Source organism: Furipterus horrens, unplaced genomic scaffold (assembly GCF_987537825.1).
Source record: "Furipterus horrens unplaced genomic scaffold, mFurHor1.1.pri manual_scaffold_7, whole genome shotgun sequence".
NCBI classification, from domain to species: domain Eukaryota; kingdom Metazoa; phylum Chordata; class Mammalia; order Chiroptera; family Furipteridae; genus Furipterus; species Furipterus horrens.
Genome location: NW_028327177.1, coordinates 26157491 through 26172159, shown reverse-complemented (window position 1 = coordinate 26172159; position 14669 = coordinate 26157491). Strand labels below are relative to the sequence as shown.

At 36.7% G+C, this 14669-nt stretch overlaps 1 protein-coding gene and 1 pseudogene across 3 annotated transcripts in view; one reads left to right on the top strand and one right to left on the bottom strand.

The window, feature by feature from the left end:
• GRHL2 (grainyhead like transcription factor 2) overlaps positions 1-14669 on the top strand; it is a 140321-nt gene that overhangs the window by 13946 nt on the left and 111706 nt on the right. The window lies entirely within an intron of this gene.
• LOC150004148 (large ribosomal subunit protein eL36 pseudogene) lies at positions 2447-2750 on the bottom strand (annotated as a pseudogene).

Genomic DNA, 14669 nt, shown 5'->3' with positions numbered 1-14669 from the left:
CTCCCATTTTTACATTATTTAGTAGTCTTTTAAGTACCCTTCTACATAGCATTTAATGATAAAATCTACTATCTTCTATTCTTATACCTCGGTTTTCTGCTTAAAAATATTATAAATCATGCTTACTCATGAATCTTTGTATCTCTCATTATTACTTTAGAATACATTTCTGGAAGTACAAGAACAAAAGACAAATATTTTAGGTTCTTGATTCAAAATTTGAAAATGACTTTTGTAAAAATTTATGTTTTCTCCCAACAGTGTATGAGACTTTCTCATACGTGCCACTAGTAAATAAGAATTCTAATTTTTTCTTTTGTCAACTTGAAAGGCAAACATCTCTATTTTTGTTTTATTTTGCAATTTGATAATTAATGAACTTAAGTTTCTCTGATGTTTATTGGTCATTTATATTTACTCTTTATTGAAGATTCTGCTCTTGCCATAGCTACTATATACGGTTGTGTTATTGTGCCCTGGACGAAGGGACCTTGGGGCTGAGATCCAGCTTTGTTTCCCTCTGGCCTCTGCCCAGGGAAAAGGGCACCTTCCAACATCTGTACAAATGCACCGTATGGGATAGCAGTGGCCTGTTCTTATTTTTCACTCAGATTTAAAAACTAGAATGCTGATATTTTTATGATTGATTTATGAGAGCTCTTTACACACCTACAATTATTAATCTTTTTTTCAAAACTCTGGCTATCATTTCCTAACTTCTCGTTTATCATTTGATTGCATGGTTAAAAAAAAATTCAGAGCTTTAAATTTTTTGATGTCAACTATATTCTTCTTGTGTGTGTAAGTATTTTAATTGTTTTCAAATGTGGAAAGTTTGAGATCAACCTTTATGGACTTAACTCATTAAAACTTTTTCCTTTATTTTAGCCTTATTTCTAAGGTTATTTAAAAGACCCCTTGAAAGATAATCAATTCATACTTAAATGTAAAAACATTAAGAAATACAATTATTCTAAAACTACCACTCAGAGATGTTAACACTGTTAACAGTGCTAACACTTTGACATCTATATTTTTACTCTTCTCTATGCAATTACATAGAAATATACTATGTGTACAGAGATGAGATAGTAACTTATATACTCTTTGTAACTTATTGCTAAATTAATATTGATCACAGATAGCTTTTTATGATAATAAATATTTTTAAGAGCCCTATAGTTTTACATTGAATGGAAGTATTCAAATTAATTTAATCAGTCCCTGTTGTACACTTATATCTTTTTCTTAGTTTTTCACAGTTAGAGTCAATATTTGAATGATTATCCATATGGCTAAATATTCACACACTTTTTAGTTACTTCCTTGAAATAGGTTTCATTGAATAGACATTCCTGATGTAAAGGTGTGTTCTTTTTAAAAACATTTGGTTCATATTTCCAAATCGTCATCCAGATACCTTCTCAGTAATACTTCCAACAGCGGTGTATTTGTGGGAGAAGGATTCCACATTCCGTCGCTAGCAATGCACATTAGCTTTTCTTTAGTCTACCAATGTAACAGAGTAAAAATGATAACTTGTTTTGAATTGCATTTATTTCCACTAACTCAAATTATATTTTCTATCTCAAAAGAACTTTATCTTTTGTTTTGTTTTTTATATATATAGTATTATGATATCTTAAAAGCTCTTTTTGGGTGTTGCAGAAAGTTCAGCATCAGTGAAAAGAGTTTATTAGAAGAAGGTCCAGCCATGTCTCTACTCTGAGTACAAGTCACTGGGTTTGGGAACAGTTCCTAATTGACAGCCCTCATCTTTTGCCAATGGAAGCGATGACCCAGGTCTGCACTCAAGTTCCCTAATGAAAGACCACAAGTTCAGGGAACTTAGTCAAGGAATAGGGAGTCCATATTCCCAAGGTGACTGATGATAGTGAACTCAAAATGAACATCTCCAAACACCAACAAATGAGCAGTCACTTGTTCCACTTTATGATTTATGGAGTGCCTCCAGGTCCAGCACTAGGACCACAAATATGAGGGAGTCTACTAGTTTCAGGTCTGAGAACCTTAAACAGTATAATTAAAAAAAACATAATTTAAAAAAAATATGCACATTGACCTTTCATTCTTGAGGTAATTAGTTGTGGGAAAAGTGGAGGCAGGCAGGTCCAAAATAAGACAAAACAGTGTGAGTCTTCAAATTTTCTGCTTTATTTTGATTTGGAAAAGACCTGCCACTCTTTTTCATTTTATTCCTCAGGTTTGGTCACGCTTTCACCCATTCACTTTATTTATTTATTTTGGTCTATCATTAGCTGTTAAGAAACAAGTTTGTTGTTTATCTCAGTAGTAGGGCCATGTAAAATTGAGCCACTTTTCAAAGATAAAGCTCTAGGACTCTGTAATTAAACTTTCTTTTTTTTTTTACCCTCCATCCCCCAAGTTTCTAAACAGGTTTTATTACACACAGAGGGGATGGGGCTCAGTCCTTTATGGCTGCTGCCTTCCTCATGGCTGCAAGGACGTGGCTCAGTTCCTGTCTCTTCATCTTGGCACAGATGTGTGTCCCCAGCTTTTCTTGATGAATTTCAGGGCCATCTTGTCCTTGGAGACCTTGAGCAGCTCCATGGCACGCCACTCATAGCGGGGCAAAGCCACACACCTCTTGGATCACGTCCCACACAAACTTGGTGTGCCCTGTGAGGTGCCTGCCTGTGCCTGGTCTTGCTCATGTTCTTGGTCACCTTGTGGCCCTTGTTGAGGCCCATGGCCATGGGGGAGCCCAGAGCCACCGCTGCTGTTCCATGACTACCGCTGTAGAAGTGTAGTTCAACTTTATATTACAAACCTTTTTTAGAGCTATGGGTTTAATCGTCCAAGCATTTGTTTGTGTTCTCGGTCATGTGCGTGTTGCCTGTAACGTTAATGGTAACATCTTTGGAAACTGATGATTTATGGAAGCAATTTGATATTTTTATTTTGTCTTTTTGATTATCAAAAGAAAGTTAAAAATTTTTTTCAACCATTTTTATTGTATTTTTTTTTGTTACCATTTATTCCTCCTACACCTCTCTACCTTCACCTGCCCTCCCATCACAGCAATCACCACACTGTTGTCCGTGCCTATGAATCCTTTTTGTTTTTTGCTCGATCCCTCCACCTCCCAACCCTTCTCCCCCACCAGAGCTGTCAGCTTTTCTAAACTGAGATAAAACATGAAAACATCTAGAACAATTAGGAATTTATGTTTAAAGTGTTGGTGGCATTAGGGCCAGCTGCGTTATTCAGGAACTCATTATCTGGCCGATGAATTATCGAGGCTATTTTCTTCAATCTCCCTCTTATGGTTAACCTTTTGGATATATAATTTTTTTTCTCCCTACAGATGTAACAGAGGGCATGAGCAGGAAAATTCAGCTTAATTAGTTTGGCTACTGATTAAGGGAAAAAATATTTAATTCCAGTAGTAGGTTGAACTTGTTATTTTAAATACATCCTTTGATTATCTACAATTTCATGTGATGCATGTTGTACTTTCTCCTATTTTTTTCAAATGTTCTTGAAGCTGTAAACTTAAGGACTGTTTGATTAGGAAGTCTACCATTTGCAAGGTACAAATAGTGTCCTTCCCCCACAAAACCTGTAAAGCACTGTGCCAACGAAAGGCGATTTTTAAGTAATTGGTCATATTACACATTTTTCTCTTTTTTCCAACCTAACTGTATAAGTTTTTTCCTAAATATTTTAATGGCTGCAGAGCATTACGTGCTGTGGATTTACTGTCACTGACTTATATTTAGGTTACATGTAGGTTGTTGCCATAGTTTTCACTATCAATATCATACTTGTATAAAAAACTCAGATGTAACACCTTTCAAGATTTTTAGATCATTTTCTAAAACAAATTTCTACAAATGGAGTTTACTGGATTAAAATTTACAGATATTAAAAAAATGTTATTATACCATAATTGTAAATTCGGGAAGAAAAAAGATAAATGCTCCTTTTATAATCTTTTCTCTCATCATTTTCAGCAGAATTTTGGCAGTTTGTTGGAAAACCTTCTAGATGTGTTTCTGGGCATTATATCACATACAAATGTTTATATATTTGAGAATTTTTAATATTTCACTTTTTAATGTAAATGAGTGATTTTATACACATTGTTTTATGATTTTAATTGGCCTGTGTCAATGATACAGAATTGTTCTTTTTTTAAGTCGTTGCACAATTTTCACAGTGTGAATGACGAAAGGATAAATGTATAAAAGTGGAACTTCTGGGGCACGGGCTATCCATATTGAAATCTTAGGTTGTTCTCCAAAAGAGTTCCTTTGATTTATACTCCAATAATGTTTGAATATGCCCATTTCTGCCTACCCTCAAGCAATGGATCTTATCAGTTTTTACAATTTTTACTAATATAAGAAATGGTATCTTATTATTCTCTTAGTTTACATTCCTTTAATTCTTTTTATTAATTTAAAAGTCATTTATATTTTTAACCCTGTGAACTGTCTGTTAAACTTTGCTTATTAATATTCTTTTCTTATTCTTCTATTTTGTTGTTGATCTTTTAATTTTTTAAAACAGCTTTATTGAGGTATCATTGAAATGCAAAGAATTGTACATATGTAATGTGTACATTTGGATGAGCTTGGACCTATGCAAACACCTCTGATATCATCACCACAATCAAGATAATAGACATATCCAGCACCTCTGGAGTTTCCTTGTGTACCTGCATGGGTGTCTGTTGTATGTGTTAAGAACACTTAATATGAGATTTTCCTTCTCAACAAATTTTGAAGTGCATAATACCTTACTGTTAACTACAGACAATATGTTATACAGCAGGTCTCTAGATTTTAATCATCTAGCATAACCGAGCTTTTAAACCCATTGTATAACAAGACCCATTTCCCCTCCCTCCAGCTGCTGGTAACCATTATTGTATTTTCTCCCTCTCTGAGTTTGGCTACTTTACTTTAGATAATTCGATTAAGTGGAGTCATGTAGTATTTGTCCTTCTGTGTCTGGCTTATTTCACTCAGCATAATATCCTCCAGGTTCATCCATGTTATCAAAAATGGTAGGATTGCCTTCTTTTTAAAGGCTGTGTAATATTCCATTGCATGCACATACCACACTTTTTTTTTTTCACTTGTCAGTGGATACTTGGGCTGTTTCCGTATCTTGCCTATTGTGAATAGTGCTGCAATGAACCCAGCAGTTCAGGTCTCTATGATCCTGATTGCAGTTTTTTTGGGATATACACCCAGAAGTGAAATTGCTGGATCATGGGGTGTTCTTGTCTTTTCTTGATGAATTTTAAGAGTTGTGTTTATACTGAGAGATTAGCCCATTGCTTACCAGATTGTCCTTTGTTTTGAGTATGTTGTGTTTTGCTCTGTGGAGGTTTTAAATTTTTAAGTAGCCAAATTCATCTGTTTTCTTAAGGGTTCTAGGTTTTATGCCTTGCTTAAGAAGGGTTTCTCTGTTCTAAAGTTACAAACAAACAAACTACCCCACCCCAGCACCAACTTCTCACAAAGTTTATTCTGTCATTCTATGACTTATGATTTCACATTTCCATTGAAAGCTTTGAGCCACCTGGAATTTACTTGAAGAAATGAGGTAGGATTCTTACTTATCTTTCTGGATGGATACCCTATTGTGCCAATACCATTTAATGAATAATATACATTTCCCTCACTTATTTGAAATCTAACTGTTATCATATATTAAATGTCTATGTGTATTTGGGACTATTTCTTAAAATATAAACTTTTTCAAAAGTTTAAGTTTACTCAAAAGTATGTTATCTTTTTGGGACTGTTTTAAGTGTGGTCTTTTATACATTTTAGCTGGTTGTTTTATATAGTAAAGGTATTGATTTTTAAATATTATTTTGTATCCAACCTCTTTATTGCCTTTTGTTTGTAGTAGTTCAACCAATTATCCTGGGCATCAGTCATGCTCTCATATTGTGTACAAATGATGTTAATTTCTCTCTTCTAATTTTTATACCTTTTATTTTATTCTGAGTGCATCAGCCTATCACTATAGAACAATGTTCACTAGTACTTACGAACAGGTGAGAGAGTGGGAAACTTGTCTAGTGTCTTAAGGATTTCAGCACTAATATGATCTGGACTTTGAAAGCTCTTGGTTTTATATGATCTTACATCTGACTACCATCCAGATTCTTCTATTCTTGTATCCATTTGTGTATTCATTTCCCTTTTCCCTCTCTTTTACTGTCTCTCAAATTATCCATTAAGTAATTACGTTATCTATAAATAATCATTATTTTCTCTCCTTTCCAGTTCTTAGACTTCATAAATTTTTCTCTTTTATTACAATGCTCAGGGTGTCAAGTACAATGTTGAACAGTGGGATGACAGAGGAGGTTCTGTAAAGGAAGTGGTTCTACTGTCTCACAGTTAAGCATAATGGTACTGTAGGTTCTTGGCTATCAAGAAGGATTTTTATATTTTTATTCTTTGTTATTCTTTTAATGTAATGATGTCCATAAATAAATTTCCCAATTTTGAGGGAGAGTCGTCTTGTATTCCTAGGATAAGCCTTGTCTGTCATGATATAAAACATATTTTGAGGATTTTATATCTATAGTCTTCTCGGTCCCACTGCTTACTAGTGATTTGACCTTGAGTAAGTTACTTAATCTTGCTGTGCCTGTTTCTCCTCTATGAACAACATTAATAGTAAGAGATTTTACCTTCTAATGTTAGGGTGAGGTATGTAACCTTTAGAAGACTATGTGGTACATATTAGCTATCATTATGATTGTCATTATAGCTGTATTATTATTGTAAATATCATCATTATTACTGGTCTCTTGTTTCCTGGGCATATGTGTCTGTAAATGTACATGGCTGAATGCTATCTTTGTTGTATTTTGATATCCATGTTATGCTGGCTGATTAGAATGAGTTGGGAAACTTTCCATGTCTTATTATTCTCTGAAATAATTCAAACAGTGTTGGAATGATCTATTCCTTGAAGGTTGCCAGGACCTAGTGAAGGTCCTTGATTAACCTTTCAGTTTCTTCTATCCTTCCTTTGTCTATTCAGGCTTTCTATTTAACATTTATATTTTCCAGAAAATCATCATGTTCAGATATCCTTTGTATCAGTAGACATGTCTCCTCACCATTTCTTTATCAGATTTTACCTCCCCTACCATCACTTTCACTCTCTTAAGCTCCACCCTTACACACACATACACACACAGAGGACAGCTCAAACCTGCTTTTATAGGTATTTGACTAGCAAAATTGGGGGTCACAGTAGACTAGACTTTTGCAGTGATTCCTGTGGATAGAAGAGGGACCATTATTTAAAAATGAGATTTTGTCTCAGTTTAGATAAAATATACATAAGATTATATGCTAGTTCAAATCTTCCAAGAAGCAGTCACCAAGATGAGATTAAACAGGCAAGGATTTTATTAAGGGAACTCCTGTGTGAGGGAGTGGAGGGAGGGTGGTAGGTAAGGGGAGGCCCAGGCCCCAAGGCCAGTCTGATCCTGAGTTCGGGAGAGGAAGGAGACACTGGGTGAAGGCCTCTTGCATGCCCAGCAGTCCAAGGAAGCTTCCTCTAAGCCTTGGGAGGCCTCTACTTCCAAGCTCCGGGCATTCAGACTTCTGCACCTGCCTTAGCTTCTGGGCTGAGTTCAGTCATTGGCTGGAGGCAGCCTGGGGGAAGCCTGGCTTCAGCAGCAACTGGGCACTTGTCTATTCTCTGCCTGCAGGGTGCACTCCAGTGATGGCCACAAAGTAAAAGCTTTCTTTCAGTGAGAGCTTTCTACCAGTGGAAAGAGTAGCTTTGTAAGGCAGTGACTTCTCACTGGAGATGCTTTGGCAGAAGGAGATTAGATGCAAGAGCTGGGCTGTGGGTTACACTTGAGGGGAAGTCTTGACTTTAGTACCATTTATGTCCTCTTCTCCCAGCCCCAATTCTCCCATTATTCTCTCCTTCCTCCACTCCCTCCCCCTCCCCCTCTCATCCTTCCCATCCTCCTCCTTTCTTTCCATTCCCTTTCTTCTCCTTCTCTTCTCTGCCTTTCCCCTTCTCTTGCTCTTGGTCTCTCTCTACATACACACCCACTTACACATATGGTTGGGGTGTGTTAATCATTCTTCCTACTTCATGAGCTTTGTTTATAAGTAAAAATGTCTTTTAATATTGAAATTAAACAATTCAGTATTCCCTCCCCACTCAGACTGCCTTCCTGCCCTCTTCTGCTCCCAGGGCGCTTTCTCTTCATTAAGTCCACGAATCCAGTGGCTCACTTAGGTCAAGGTTTTAGTCCTGGCTACAGCAGAGTCAGGAAAATAATGCTGTGATATGGGGTCAGGGATCCTCAATCTCTTCTGTGCTTGGTGCTTTTCTGGTCATTTGGAGTCACTGTTGAAAACCAAGGCATGTTGTAAATTTTCAGGTGTCATGAGAGGCAGCTTAAGTGTCCTGGAAAACAGTCCCCTGCCCACCACCCCCACCACCCCAGGCATGCCTTTACTGCCGCTCTGGAAGCTTTTAAAATCATCTCCACATACTTGGTTTTCTGAAATTTCATGATACTATGCTTCAGTCACCCCCTCCCCCTCAAGACACTTTTTGTACGAGGTATGCCATGTACTGTTCGTTCAGGTCCTTCTTTCTGTTCAGGGGAATTTTCTAATATTATTTCCGTAGTATTTACTTCCCATTAAGTTCTCTCTTTTCTCATTACAGAATCCACAGCCTCATGTTTAACCTCTTCGAGTGATTCTCTAATTTGCTCATATTGCCTTTCCTATTGTCTATCTTTTTTGCTATTTAGGCTTTTTTTTTCTGAATTGTCTTCACCTTTATCATCCAAACTTCCCATAGAGTTTTTGTCATTTCATACTTTTTGTAATTTACAATATTCTAGCTCTCTCTCTCTCTCTCTCTCTCTTTACAGCCTCCTCTTTTTACTACATAGATGCAATAACTTATTTTTATCTCTGTTCTTTGCATTGTCTCTACTATCTTGTTTGTGTTTTCATTGTAGTTTGTTTTTGTTTTGAACATCATGACTCTGAGTGTAACAGCTACTCACTCCGTAGCTGCTGGAAGCTCTGCGCCTGGAGTGCAGGGAGGGCAGTGATGGACGGGCTTGTTGATCTGCCTATTTCTCTGGATGGTTTCCAGGCAGTGAGCCTTTTCTCTGGGGCCAGTGATTGTCTCCGGAGAAGGAACCTCTGGTTTTAAGTACTGAGAAGGGATTTTGGGAACTGGTAGGGAGAGGGGAATCTCGCGGTTTTTACGTTGTCCTTTCATTTAATCCCTCTATTTTCAGTCACGGGCTCTGCCTTCTTCTTCTACTGTGCTTGGTGCTCCCAAACTGCGGGCCTTTTGGGTTCAATATTACCAGAGATTTAACCTTCCATTCATGGTAACATGTGGGAGATGTAATTGGGGTGGGTAAAGAGATATGGAGGAGGGGGTATTTATTCTTTTATGTACTTTTAACCAATCCTGTTTTTAGCCACTTTCCACATCCCAAGATTTCTAATATTTTCAATTCCTCAGACTTTCATATTCTGTGGTACTTATTTGACTTTCTTCTTATGTATCCCTTCGCATGCCTTTAAGCTTTATCCTACTCTGCTGAGGGAGTTGCCACTCTTCTAATTCACATCTCCACTTATTTAATTGATATGTCTGATATGGGCTTAGTCCTCCTCTCTCAATCCATTGACCTCTTTAACTATCATTCTAATGGGTTTTTTGATAATGTGGTCAACCTGCCATATTTAACCAGAAGTCTTTAGGTATTAGAATTTTGAATATTGTTTATTGTTTCTCTTTTCTTTGTTTGGTGTTCTACTCCTGGAACACTTATATTATTTCCATATTTGTTCCTCTTTGTCTACCCCTGATTACTTATTATCTAATGACGTGAAGTTCTGTTTCTTCTCCACATTCTCTGGGATTATCTCAAGCTTTTCCTTAGTCATTAATTCCACTTTTAGTTCCCTTGGTGTTATTTGCTCTATAACCTGTTGTTTTGTTCTTCTCTTTTCTTAGCTCTGCAATTTCCCTTTTTGCCTAATTCCATTCTGCCATCAACTTCGCACTTTTGTTTTATTGAATCTGAATTTTTGTTATGTTTTATAGTATAAAGGAATTTATGGGAATTTTCTTTTATTTTTTTTCAGGGAGGGGTTAATTTGTTTTTTTTTTCCTAATAATTTATTTCTTTGTTTGTTTATTTTATTTTTAGAGAGGGGAAAGGAGAAAGAGAGGGAGAGAAACATCTCTGTGTGGTTGCCTCTCACTCGCGCCCCCAACTGGGGACCTGACGTGCAACCTAGTCATGTGCCCTGACTGGGAATCTAATTCTGTTTTCTTATGACACTATGTTCTTTCAGTATTTGTCTGATTTTTTGTGGTAGTTTTTGTCCTACCGCTATGCCATTTCTTTTTGACTTCTTCATGCTTGATATGTTCTTTTCAAACCCTCTTTTGTTATGATATAATTAGAATGAACTATTTCTTTATTGTCTTTCTGCCATCTGAGATGTATTTGCATGCCCTTTCCAGGCTAGCTTAAAGCCTGGGCATTTGATGATGTGACAGGGTGGAAAAGGTCAGCTTGGCCTGTGGAGCCTATGAGTGACTTGGCTAAATGTTCTGTGTTAAGTTCACTCCACATGTGCAGGAAGGCATCCTCTTCTTGTGTGTGTGTGTGGTGGGTGCCTTTGGGATTTAGGTCTGTCCCCTACTTGACTGTCAAGTACTCAGGCCTGTGTTTCTGCTGGAGACAGTTATCTTGGTTGTTCACATCTCTCATTTTTATTCTTATTCCTGTTAGTCACTAGGGTGAAAAGAAAAGGGTACTTCAGAGTGATGGGACCATTGTTAACAGTTTACAGCAGGATGTGGACGTGAAAATTCCTCTGAAACTTTCAATTGTCTTCGTTCTGCTCCTTCCTCAGCTTTCTCTTCTTTAAAGGGTCTCACCGCATTTATGTACTATTTTGTTTTCAGTCCTGCTAAGCTCCTCTTCGCCGCTCAGGTTATTCAATGCTCGCTACTTCTTCCACTCATCCTAACCACTCTGGCTGGACCAGAGACCCCAGGGCAGCAAAGAGGGCAGGAAAATGTCCAGAAAGCTGTCCCAATAACCCCAAGCTACAAAAGCCACTGGGACAAAGAACTATGCTGGCTGTCACTCCATTAGCCTTTTTCTGTCAAAGAAATCTGTCTGCTCACTGTATTTGATTGAGCTTTGCAGGACACTTTTATTGGAACATATTCTAACATTTGTTGGTGAGTCTGTAATTTTTGAAAATATTCACTTTCCTCAGAGACAAAGCAGACAAGAAGAGGTTTACATAGAGAGTCAAACAATATAAAAAGTACAACACTGACATTTGTCTTTTCTTTAGACTTCCAAGTATGTTTGAAGTAGCCTGATACAAGCTTCACAAACGTCGTCATTAAGCAGCTGCAATTTCTGGGAAGTTTTATGTCTCTTACAACCCTACCTCTCTTTTAAACAGGCTTAGCGCAAGTTTGGCTAGCATCCGCTTGATACGACTGAGGCTGGGAAGTAGCACTGCACATTTTCTTTTTTTTTTTTTTTTTTTTTTTTTTTTTATTTTTTATTTTGGTTTTTCTGCACATTTTCATGTAGTGGTGATACCAGGGAGAAGAGGCAAGGCGACACTTCTTCACCAACAATTTGCTTATTCCCCCTGATCCCATCACACGGCCAGCAGGAGAGTCGATGTGTCTGCAGAGTCTTAGACATTCCAGATCTTCCGGACTCAAGGTTGTCCTCCTCGTGCATAACGCAGGCTTATCCCCTTTGATTTTGTGCTTTGTTCACAATAAAGCACACTCTTTCTGATCTCCCCAAGGTGGAGACCCCCATATCACATACTGCCTCACTCCTAATTTCACATTACCTATGTGTGACATTTCCCATTATAAAACCATTAATATGGGGAAAGGTACCAATTGCTAGGGCACCCAAAGTGGTGCCTACACAGAATCTCTTCACTTGATGGAGCACCTCCACCTGGGCTTTGGCCTCTCCTTGTTTATTTGGTCATGAAACATGACCCTTCACTCTTAGCCAATGAGTTACTTATACATGGTTGAGATCACTCTGCATTTTTTTCCCTCTTTTCTCTTCATACTAGAAAGACCCCAAGTTCTTATCATCTCTGTTGAAGTCTGATGGTGGAGGTAATGAATTTATCTCAAAGGGTTTTCCCAAGCTGTTATTCACCTGTCTTTGAGTTTCCTCCACATTGGGGAGATTTTAGTGAGAATGCTTCATAATTTGTTGATTTTACTTTTGTCTCCTGTACTTCTCTGGGTAGTAGTTAAACAATCATATACTTTACAAAGTGTTCCCCCTGTTATTCCCAGTACCCAGCTGGCACCATATGTGATTATTACAATATTATTGACTGTATTTCCTATGCTGTACTTCACATCCCTTGACTATTTTGTAACTACTAATTTTTACTTCTTAATCCCTTCAGCCCCCCTCCCCTTGGCAACCATCAGTCTAATTGGAAGAGAAGTTCTTTCAGCCCCATTCCTTCCTTCTTCCCTCTATCCTGCTCTTTCTTCCTTAAGTCTTCCTTCCTTCTTTTAAATTTCTTTACATGCATTCAGTTGTACACACACACATAATTTATAAAATGCATAACATGATGATATTATACAGCGTATTTTTTTATGTCTTCCTCCCTTTCCTTTTTTGGCCTTTTCTCTCTACTTTACTCCCATTCATCTATGTCACACACGTTCCACCCCAACCCTAGTATGTATCTATAAAGATATATGTATATATACATATATCTATTCATATACATTCCTATAGCATATATGATTATAAGATTAACTTTTAATATCAGTTACAGATCTAAAGCAAGAGAAATAACTTTGAGTGGTTTTGATTATTGTGCAGAAGAAGAAAAACAAGTAATTGGTTTTTATTTTCTTCATGGTGTTCTCAGAAGCCCAACTAAATTCTAAAAAGACAAACTAGAGTGAACTGTTTTTTAATATTTCCAGCATTATTTGTTTTAGGTTAAGTTTACTATATAGTAAGGCCCATTTATTTGCTTTATTTTGTTACAGAAGGGACATCTTGGGTAGTCAACATGTTTATGTAGATTTTGTATGGGCTTTCCCATTACTTTCTTATGTAACCGTTTTGGCTCTCTAATCTATTTATCTATTAAAGATGGAGGTAGATTTGAATGTTTTTTACTATTCAGTTGTTTGTTAATTCTGGAGAATAAAATAGACTAATTCACATGCTATGTAAAATTACAAATTGAGTAAGACATAATATCCACTTGTACAAAGACGGTAAAAGTTAAGACTTAGACCTGAATAAAGAATAAGTCATAAAATATTGAATGTAAAAATATAAAAAGGCTGTATACTCTTAAGGGATACCTTATGAAAATGATTTTTTTTTTTTCATTAGGTAGAAAATATTCCTTAATTTATCTCTTTCCTGGACTTTTTCAGTAACCTCTTGATCTTCTAGTAACTCTTTTCTTTTTAATCCATTCACTGCAGCCAGAGTGATCTTTTAAAAACACATATTGATCAAGTTGTTCTGTTGCTAAAGACCCCGCATGCCTACCTCATGCACTTAGAATAAAATTTAAAATTCTTAAAGTGAATTACAAATCCCTGCCTATCTCTTAAGCATCATAATACCTTGATCTCTTTCTTCTTGAAACGTTATGGTCCAGCTTCACTGTCCTTAATTTGGCTCCTCAATTGGGAGAAGGTCTATCCTGCCTCAGGGACCTCACACATGCTATTCCTGCCATGACCTCTTTCACCTCTTCTCTTCTTTCTTTTTTTCATTTTACTAATTCTTCTTCCTCAAGTCTCAGCTTAAGTGTCACTTCTCCAGTAACCCACTTTCTCGGTCTAAGTTAGATCTGTGTTAATCTGGGTTCCCAGAGGTGAAGACTCTAAGATGGGATTAAGCATTTAGGATTTTAGTAGGGAACCTCATTTTCACTTATTGTAATGGCTGATACGTAATGTCTTGCTTCTCTCATTTTATGTCATTTTTATTTTTTGCTTATTTTGGTTTTATTGAGCAATATTTCTTTTTATTTTTCTCTAGTAATGTTCTAGAATAGTGGTTCCCAAACTTTTTGTTCTTAGAATTCCTTTTAGGGACTTTCCTTTTAAAGACTCTAAAAATCTTATATTTGTATGGGATATATATATATATATATACACACACACATATATATACATATATATATATATATATATATATATATATATATAATGCTAACTGAAATAAGCCAGATAAATACCATATGATCTCACCTATAAGAGGAATCTAATGGACAAAATAAACTAATGGGCAAAATAGAACCAGAGACAGGGAAACATAGAATAGACTGATAGTGGCCAGAGGGGAAGGAAGAAGGAGGGGGATAAAGGTAGAAAGAAGGGGAAGGGACTAGGTAAAAAACATGTATGAATGACCCATAGATATGGGCAACAGGGTGGGGATTGACTGTGGGAGTTGGGGATGGGCTGACTGGGCAGAGGAGGGCAGAGGAGGACAAAAGGGGAAAAACTGGGACAACTGTAATAGAGTAATGATAAAATAAAAAAATAAAAAAATAAAAATAAAATAAACATTT